General features: G+C 40.2%; 1 long non-coding RNA gene across 1 annotated transcript in view; it reads left to right on the plus strand.

Moving 5' to 3' along the window:
- LOC140210322 (uncharacterized) overlaps window positions 1-10,257 on the plus strand; it is a 33,099-nt gene extending 22,842 nt beyond the window's left edge. The window contains exon 3 of the long non-coding RNA XR_011889216.1: window positions 10,183-10,257. This is a non-coding gene — a long non-coding RNA (uncharacterized lncRNA). The remainder of the gene's footprint in view (window positions 1-10,182) is intronic.
- The last annotated feature ends 414 nt before the right edge of the window (window positions 10,258-10,671 follow it).

The following is a 10,671-nucleotide window of genomic DNA, read 5'->3' on the forward strand; positions in this document are numbered from 1 at the left end:
TACTTCTGTTTAAACGTACTGTGGGTTAACAGTAAAGAATCCTATTCTGGAAGACTTAGAGAATTTTTATTTACAGTAATAAATAAACACATCTTAACCCAGCCACGTGCTGGAACATTCTGGCGATCCCACACATGCTCAGTGCTCTGTCCAATCATGTATTGGCACATCATTGCATGTGATATCACCACATCTTCCTTTCCTTAAAAAGAAAAACAATTAACAAAGTTAATCAAAACATATCTATATCAGATAACTGATACTCTGAAGTTAGCTCTTTCTTAAAGCCTTTGCGATTCTTTCTTAACACTGCTCCCTCCTCTGTTTGGACCATGTATGATCTGGTCTGTGTCCATGTGTTCCTTTTATCTTGTATCCTCACTTTGTCTCCTTGTCCTTCAGACAAACGTCTCCTTAGATCGGTCAATTCATGTTCCACTTCCATTTGTAATGAAATACAAATCTTCTTTTCTTCATCTAATTCATTCATTAAATGTGTAATCTCTTTTTTATGCTGAGACTAATCATTTCAATAATACTTCTCAATTCCTTCACTTGTGCTTTCACTTCTTCCTTATACTGTGCCCACTGTGAGCATTCTTACTCTAGACGGTGATGAAACGGAATCTGATATTCTCTCAATGTCTCTTTCATTATCACTTGCATTGAAGCAACCTCCTCCTGCCGTTGCTTTTTCACATCATCAATTGCCTCCTGTTTGGTCCTCTCAGACACTGCAGCTACTGCTTTTGTATTCTCCATGTCAGCATTTGCCTCCTTGAGCTGGACCTGCAGTTGAGTCACATCACCTTCTGCCGACTGTAATGCAACATTCCGTCGCTTCAGCTCTGTGTCACTATCCAAGACAAAAATGCTTTCCAGCAAATTAAGTCTCTCACAGGCAGATAAACCCAGAATTGACTGTACATTTTTTGCACAACCACAAATGAAAGCGTATGCACAATATTTTTGTGTGGTACCTTTTGCCACGCATGTTCCTTTAACTGGAATGTCTGTACCTGAATACCCAGTCACTTTTATATTTGTCTGATATATCTTCAGTCTTGGCTTTAAAGCATTAAACTCAGATTCTGCAAGAACATTTACTTGCACTCCACTATCAAGTTTAAATAAAATATTGTTTTGATTCATTTGCAACAGAATAGTCCAGTCAGTCTTACTTTGTTTATTTTTACAAATCACATCTATATAAAATTCCTCATGTTCATCTTCAAGCACAGAACTTACTTGTTTCAATTTATTTTCCTTCTTTCTACTTTTACAACAGCGTGAAAAATGATTAATCTTACTGCAGCCATTGGAAATTTTGCCATATGCAGGACACTGATTTGGACAATGTTCCCGCTCACAGCGATCACATGCCTTTTTTCTTTTCAATGCCATCTTGCTCTCTGTCGGTTTCGTCGAAGTATTATTATATTTCTTGATGTATTCACGCTTTTTTACAGCGTTTACATTGCAGTTTTTGACAAAAAGCTCTTCAGCCTGCAACCTTATGGTCTCAGAAGCTTTGCAAAGCACCAAAGCTGTTTCAAAATTTAAATCTTGCTCTCTCAACAGCCTTTCTCTCAGAGCATTATCTCAAATGCCACAAACAAGTCTATAAGACAGTCCATGAGCAATCCAAACTCACATGTTCTACTACACTTTCTTAACTCAGTAACATACTGATCAATTGTTTCAGCAGCTTTCTGCACACATGTGAAGAATTTATATCGCTCATACGTTAAATTACACTTAGGTATATAAAATACTTCAAATCTGTCCATTAACAACTTTAAATTGAAATTATCTCCATCTCTAAAGACAAAATTATTATATACCTCTACTGCATCATTCCCAATTACATGGAGCAAAAGCGCAGCTTTGGTTTTTTTCTGATTTTTCTTCATAATCGATCGCCGATCAGTACAGTTCAAACTGTTGCTTGAACATCCACCAATTCTCAGCTACATTTCCAGTCAGCTGAAGTTTTGGTGGGGGTTGTAAACCTTCCATTTTACTGTTTACAGTTCAAAATTTTTTCTTCTTTTTTTTCAATTATTTTCGATTCTCGATTCTCCCGTATTATTCTTCCAGAACCACTTCTGACACCATGTTATGTTACTTCAGTTTAAATGTACCATGGGTTAACAGTAAAGAATCATATTCTGGAAGAATTAGAGAACTTTTATTTACAGTAATAAAACAAACACGTCATACCCCAGCCACGTGCTGAGACGTTTTGGCAATCCCACGCATGCTCAGTGCTCTGTCCAATCATGTACTGGCACATCACTGCACATGATATCACCACAACGTGTAATGCCCTTCCCACCATTGAGCATGTCTACAAGGAGAATTGTTGCAGGAAACCATCATCCATCATCATGGACCCCCACCACTCACAGCATGCTCTCTTCGTACAGCTGCCATCAGGAAGAAGATACAGGAGCCTCAGGACTCACACCACCAGGTTCAAGAACAGTTATTAACCCTCAACCATCAGGCTCCTGAACTAGCAGGGATAACTTCACTCAATTTCACTTGGCCTGTCACTAAACTGTTCCCACAACTTATGGACTCACTTTCAAGGACTCTTCACTTCATGTTTTTGATAGTTATTGCTTATTTTATTATTATTATTATTTCTTTTTGTATTTGTTCAGTTTTTGTCTATTGCACACAGGTTGTCAGCCCTGCTGGTACAGTCTTTCATTGATTCTATTATTGTTATTGGATTTATTGAGTATGCCCACACGAAAATGAATCTCAGGGTTGGATATGGTGACATAAATGTACATTGATAATTAATTTTCTTTGAACTTTGAAGCTTGGAAATGGAAAATGACTCAAAATATTTCATGGTCCACCAACATGGATATGTAAAGGGTAAATGACAGGTGTGGTACAATAAGAGGCACTTTGACAGGCAAGTAAACAAGCAGGGAATTAGGGATTTGATGTTTGTTTGTTATGTCTCCCCGCTCGCTGGAAAAATGGAGACATCTCTTTCTCCCTTATTAGGGAGAGAGAGAACCTGCGGTATGTCAAATACTAGGTGAAACGTGAAGTCTTTGGGGTAACTACAGGTCTATATCTTTGCTCTTGCTTTGCTCACGCTTGAGTGCTTGGTGGCAGTACTGATGCTTTTTTTTGCCAGTGGGGGGAGAGGGGATGGTTGCTCGCTGCCACTTAAGCATGGGAGGGTGGGGAAGCTGGGGGGGGGGACTTTGGGGTTCTAACGTTTAACTGTTGTTCATTCTTTGGGGCACTCCTCTGTTTTCGTGGATGTTTGCAAAGAAAAAGCATTTCAGGATGTATATTGTATATATTTCTCTGACATTAAATTGTACTTTTGAATCTTTGAACCTTTTGAACCTTTGAGAGGGCTGTTCGAAACTGAAGAGTCTTAGTGGGAATGCTTAATGTTTGTTTTGGTATCAATGGCTTTTTTTTGCGATCTATGGTGATATGATTCTATTTATATTCAGTTCTGAGCACCATTTTACAAGAAGGCAGACGATGCTGGAAACACTCAAATGTTCAGTCAGCATCTGAAGCAAAGATAAATCGAGTTAATGTTTCAGATCAAAGCCCCTTTACTAGAAGGATTTGCTGGCCTTTAAGAGAATGAAATATAGACTTACCAGAATGAGATGCGGAAGTACTTGAAACACTCAGCAGTCAGGCAGCATCCCTGGAAAAAGAAATAGAATACAAAGTAGGATTGAAAATCTTTGGATTTTATTAATTTGACCAAATATTCCAAGGAGACCCAGGCTAAAATGTAGGGCTAGCCTACTGAAGAATAAAATTGGGAATATTTAGTCGACGTTTCTAGCCAAAACCATTTAACAGGACTGAAAATAAAAGGAGGCATTAGCCAGAATAAATAGGTGGGGGGAGGAGAAGGCGTACAAGCTGGTAGGTAATAGGTGAAAGCAGGTAAAGGGGAAGAAGGGTGAGTGGAGGAGGAGGGTTGAAGTAAGAAGCTGGTACAGGATAGTTGGAAGAAGTAAAGGGTTGAAGAATAAATCTAATAGGATATACAGTAGACCAGGAAGAAAAGGAAAGAGGAGGAGGAGAAAATTTCAAGTAAATCTATTATTAAAGTACATATATGTCACAATATACTACCCTGGGATTCATTTTTGCAGGCATTCACAGTAGATACAAAAATACAATGAGTCAATGAAAAACTTCAAAAAGAAACAAAGACGGTCAAATAACCAACATGCAAAAGACAACCAATGCTGTGGAATTTTGAAACTCAGTTCCACAACCAGAGAGGATGCTAATTACATTTTTACATTTAAATTTCCAGTTAGGAAGCTTTTATGAAGCAAAGACTGTATAAGATACCAGAGAAAGACCATAAGACCATAGGACATAGGAGCAGAATTTGGCCCATTGAGTCTGCTCCACCATTCAATCATAGCTGATCATTTTTTCTCCCCTCCTCAGCCCCAATCCCCAGACTTCTTCACGTAACCTTTGACGCCATGGCCACTTAAGAACCTATCAATCTCTGCCTTAAATACATCCAACGACCTGGCCTCCACAGCTGCCTGTGGTAACAAATTCCACAAATTCACCACCCTCTGGCAAAAGAAATTTCTCCGCATCTCTGTTTAAATTGTCGCTCTTCTATCCTGAGGCTGTGCCTCTTGTCCTAGACTCCCCCGCCATGGGAAACATCGTTTCCACATCTACTCTGTCTAGGCCTTTTAACATTCGAAAGCTTTCAATGTGTTTCCCCCACCCCCATCCTTCTAAATTCCAGTGAGCACAAGCCCTAAGCCATCAAACATTTCTCATATGATAATCTTTTCATTCCCAGAATCATCTTTGTGAACCTCTTCTGAACCCTCTCCAATGCCAGCACATCTTTTTCTTAGATAAGCAGCCCAAATCTGTTCTATAAAGTTGGAAGTACTGTATGATTTTGAGTCACTGATCAGATAGGATCCAATTGAATGGTAGCTACGAGGATATAAATGGTACACCCTAGTTACTGTTTCCCATGTTCCAATACAGCAATTCTCATCTCCAAAGGCTAAAGACCAAAAAAGTATTTTGGTTTGTGAAAGTCACATAAATAGATTTGAGGTGATAGAGCATGATGCAAGTTAAAATCATAGTGCTGATTGATGGATAAATGGGGCAGAGTATAAGGCAGGAAATCAGCAAAAGAGTTCAATTTGAATGATGAGGTTTGGAAGTAAGGAAGACATGAGCAGGGGTTTCAGCAGCAGGTGAGGTGCAATCACATGACATTACAGAGGTGGAAGGACTGGAATAGTTGTGAAGAAGAGGAGATTGTGTTGGAAGCTCAGCTCAAAGTTCAAAGTAGAAGCAGATATAAAAGCAACTCCAGCATGGATGCTCCCAAGCCTGGCCAGGAAAGGAGGAGAGTTGGGCATGAGGCTAGCAACCTCATCCTATAAAAGCCCAATGCAACAGAAGTACCAACAGAAGCTCCAGAGACCTCATCCCTGGGAGAGGAAGGATACACTACGAAGATTGGCTACACCTGGAGACAATGTGAAAGACTGGGCCTAGGACAGAGGACTCTGGTGAGCTACTGTCAGCAGTCTATGCCTCAATGGGGGCAATGGACTGAAGTCAGTAAAAAAATTAAAAACAGTCTTAAGAATCTGGATACACACATAGTCCTATAGTCAAATATGGACACTTCACAACTTCTAATAAAGAAGATATTGTAGGTTTTCAGAACTGAGTGCCGAACATGAAGTAATACTAATACTGCAGTAAAGACATGTGTTTACTGCAATCTAGATAATACTAAAGAAAGACTATGTATTATCCTGCCCATCCATCCCACAAACTCGTTGACATCCTACCATCAGACAGGTGGAGAAAGACTGTTAGCATGGGAAACAGCTTCTTGCCCCAAGCTGTGAGACTACTGAATGTCACTCATTTCTAATTAGTTATGATGTGTCAGTAGTGTTATAACATGTCATAAATGCACCTTATGCTAAATGTCAATCTTCTGGAATATATGCTATTATTCGTTAATTTATTGGTGGCAATATTACTTTATGTGTTGTGTGTGAGTTCTATGTACTGTTCTGGAGGAATGTTGTCTTGCTTGGTGGTACACATTCATATAATTGAATGACAATAAACTTGAACCTGAATAGAAAGTCCTCTGGATAGAAAGAAAGTGAGTGGTCTGACTGAAGGAAAGATTAGAAGTAGGTAATACAAGGCAGACTCTGAACAAACTGGACTTATTAAACACATAGTACTAAGTTAAAGTGACAACTTCGCACATTCAAGTTTTGTGATTTATCAGAGATTATTGTGCTCATTGTAATTTTGCTTCACACCAGTAAATGCAGAACACAGTCGCAAAATGCAGCTGTAGGCAACAATCCAAATGAGTTTTCAGTTTCACACGACCACTTACATTTTCTTAGAAAGAATGTCAACTTGATTTACAAGAAAAGATCAAATGGGACCTATATAACACTGAATTAACATAAGATCAGTTTGGGGACTGCAAGGACAATAAATTTAATATTAAATCTTGTATTAATGTATAGCATTGACTTCATTTGTACATTTCAAATATTAATATATAACTGTATTAATGAATGATAAAAGGTAATAATTATTGGAAATCCTTCATCTACTGTTTTGATAAAGAGGTTAACAGGATTGAGTTAAATGCTTATTTTAATTCAGTTTTGAAGGATTTGGACACAACTGTTTTGCCCACCCAAATGGCCCATTAGTGGGTAACAGTGAGCTGCATTTTAGATCTGTTACCAGTCTTTCGAAGCAGGAGTGTGTGGGCCATGGCAGTCAAAGCTCAAACTGGGCATGGCACCTGATGATGATGGTGATGATGACCAGTCTTTCTGGTCAAACTTCAAGTTTTAGATCCAGTGACAGTGGAGAAGGAGAATACACTATTGAATTCCCATGGAGGAGAATAAAGAGTGACGATGTTCCCATCCAAGTTACACAGTATTCGGACTTCGAAGTTGTCTGTTGTCCTTATCTTTCTTGGCGGTAGAGCCATAAGAGGTGCCGTCTCAGTAATCTAACTGAAGGTCCGAACAGCAAGCCCACTTAGAGTCTATTCAGCCAGCTCCCAATGCAGATAGTACACATTGTCGTCGCTGCGTACCTGTGGTTGAGTAAATTAATGCTCAGTACAGTTGATAGTGTATCAGTGAAGTGCGCTACTGCTGCTTGCTTCTGGCTGGTGTTGAGCTGCTTGAGTGTCATTGGAATAGCACTCAACTGGGTAGGCATGGGTCATTCCATACTGTTCCTGACAAGTGCTTTCAGATGGTAGAAAGGCTATGGGCTGCCAGGGAGTGAGTCACTCACCAAAGGAAACATGGCCTTGGTGGTGATTTGGCCCAGCTGAACTTCTGGTAAATTGCATGAAATCTATGCCGGAAGTGAACATTGTGTAATCCTATGAGAACATCCCCCATGTCTGGCATAAGCTGGAAGGAAAATCTTTGATGAAGCAGCTGTAGACATTTGGGTCAAAGACAATGTTCTAACAGGATCCTGTGCTAATGATTAAGCTCTAATAAGCACAATCATCTTGCATTTTACGAGGAATGATTCCAGCTATTGAAGTGCTTCCCCCTTAATGCCCATCACTTTCAATTTTAACATCTGCTATAACCACTATACTTTGTTTAGGCTATTGGGCTAATATCCTGAATTATTACAAGCAGAAATCATGTTGTTGATGTTCTTAAGGCCTTAAACAAATAATATGATCATGCATGCCCAAACTATTTATTTAATTGTTAGATAATCAAACAACCTCTACACTGAGTAGCAGTGCCACCTATGAAGGCAGGCTATTGCATTACTGATTTTGTTGCATTAGATTTTGTCATGCATGCAACTCATCCTGAGGAATATGAAAGAACTGTGGTATTTTATAGAGTGCCCATACTGCAGAAGTCCGTGAATGATTCTATTTATGTATTCCATCTGCCCATTCCCCCAACTGGTTTAAGTCCTTCTGAACCCTACTCCTTCAACACTACCTGCCCCCTTCACCTATCTTCGTATCGTCTGCAAACTTGGCTACAAAGCCATCGATTCCCTTATCCAAATTATAAATATATAACGTGAAAAGATCTCAACACCAACCTCTGCAGCACACCAAAGTCACCTCAAACAATCAGAAAAAGCCCCCATTATTCCCCCTCTTTGCCTTCTGCCAGTCAGCCAATCTCCTATCTAGGCTAGTACCTTTCCTGTATTATCATGGGCTCTCATCTTGTTAAGCAGCCTCATGTGCGACATCTTGTCAAAAGCCTTACGAAAATCCAAATAAGCAACATCCACTGCCTTTCCTTTGTCTATTCTGTCTGTTATATCTTCAAAGAATTCCAACAGATTTGTCAGGCAAGATTTCCCCTTTAGAAAACCATGCCGACTTTGGCCCATTTTATCGGGTGTTTCCAAGTATGCTGAAAACTCATCCTTAATAATAAACTCTAATCTTCTAACCACTGAAGTCAAGATATAATTCCCTTTCTTCTGCTTCCCTCACTTCTTAAAGAGTGGAATACCATTTGCATTTTCCAGTTCTCAGGAAACATTCCAAATCCAATGATTCTTGACAGATCACAACTAATGCCCATAAAATATCTTCAGCGACCTCTTTCAGAACCCCAGGGTGTAGTCCATCTGGTCTAAGTGACTGAACTATGTTCAGATTTTTGAGCTTCTTTTTTCTCAGCAACTACACTCATTCTGCCCCCTGACACTCTCGCATTTCTGGCATTCTGCAAAATGCACTGCAATTACTCACCAGGGTTACTTTGAAGCCTCGTACACATGTTAACTTTGTCACAAAGTTGGAAGAGGGTTTCATGTTGATTGAAATACCATCACCCTCTGATTCCTCTCTAACTCACATCCTGACTTAGAAATATGTACTGTAGCTTACAGAAGAGTGCAGTGTGGAAACAAGTCCTTTGGCCCATCTGACTATAAACCATACTAACTCTACATTAATCCCATACTTTACAGCTGTTCCTTCATCATGGCTGCATTAAAATCCTGGCATTCTCTCCCAACAGCACTGTCAGAGTACTTTCACCAGACTTGCTTCAGATAAAGAAAGTGACACCAACACCTTCCCAAGAACAGATAAGAATGACAACAACTGCTGGCATTGCCAACAATGTAAAAAATGTGAAGAGATAACTAAATTTAAAAAGAATATTGTCCCTTTATTCACCTCAGCGTGTACAGGCTCTCAAAGTCTCCAGCGGCAATCGGTTTCCAGCTGTTTGGTGCAAGAACATTGTGCATTTATGCACTGCAAAGAAATAAATATCTTCATAAAAATGGTTCAATGGTTTAATGACTCAATTTAATATCAGAGAATGTATGTAGTATACAACATGAAATCCTTACTCTTCGCAGACATCCGTGAAACAAAGTGAAATAACCCCAAAGCATGAATGACAGAAAATGGTAGAACCCAAAAGCCCCCTCCCCTCCCACACACAAGCAGCAGCAAAGCATCAACCCTCCCCCTTCCCCTCACCCCACTTGCTCCAGCAAAAGTATCAGCATCTCCCACCACCCATCATGCCAGCTGTAGCAAACCCCCAGAGACCATGATCTAGAAGCCATTAAAAGCTGTTGTCCATCTCAACACTCCGACATCTCAACAGACCCTCTCTCTCACTAATGAGAGAGAGAAAGGTAACGCTCCTTCCACAGCAAGAGGTGAGGCCGGTAGTTTGTACTTCAACTACTTAGTTTATTCATCTGCAAATTGGATGAAGGGATAGACACCTGCATGGCTAAGTTTGAAGGGGACTCCGGAATTTACAGACTGCGACCAATGCCAATGGGAGAATAACTTTTCTAGATGGTCCAGATTTTATAGATGTGAGTTGCATGCAAAATGAAGAAAACCATGGCTTTGATGACTTGGGTATATGATAACAAAGTGGTAATGTTTCCAGACCTGTAATGATCTGAGACACAAGGTATGTTCATAGTTGGGCAATTTAAGAGAACACACAATGGTGCAGCCTTCTACTTCTGAGCTCCTGGTTGGATTCCTTATGGGATCCCATGCAGGTTCTTGCATTTGTGTATTTTTCTGTCTGTATTTGTGTATGTGAGTGTGTATCCTTACCTTTGTAGCTGTAACTGTAACTGGGTGTCGACATCAACACATGGGAGACGCTTGCCCTCGACCGTCCAGCTTGGCACAGCAAGATCACCACAGGAGCCCGTGCAGCTGAAGTCAGGCGCATCATCGAGGCACAACGAAAGCGTGCTGTGCGCAAGGCCCGAGCAGCATCCACTGCCACGACAGCACCCACCCACTTGTGTTCCACATGTGGGTGAGCCTTCAGGGTCCGGATTGGCCTCATCAGTCACCTCTGGACCCACAGCCACCAATCTCCCATTTGATTTTGAAGCCATGGTCATCTTCGACTACGAAGGACGAACAACAACAACAACTGTATATTATTTACCATTAATTTGAAACTATAACAATTTCAGCCAATGTGAATGTTTGTGAAAACCATAAGACCATAAGACTATAAGATCTAAGAGCAGAATTAGGCCACTTGGCCCATTGAGTCTGCTCCGCCATTTCATTATGGCTGATCCAATTTTCCCTCT

This window comes from Mobula birostris, chromosome 15, assembly GCF_030028105.1.
Source record: "Mobula birostris isolate sMobBir1 chromosome 15, sMobBir1.hap1, whole genome shotgun sequence".
Taxonomy (NCBI): domain Eukaryota; kingdom Metazoa; phylum Chordata; class Chondrichthyes; order Myliobatiformes; family Myliobatidae; genus Mobula; species Mobula birostris.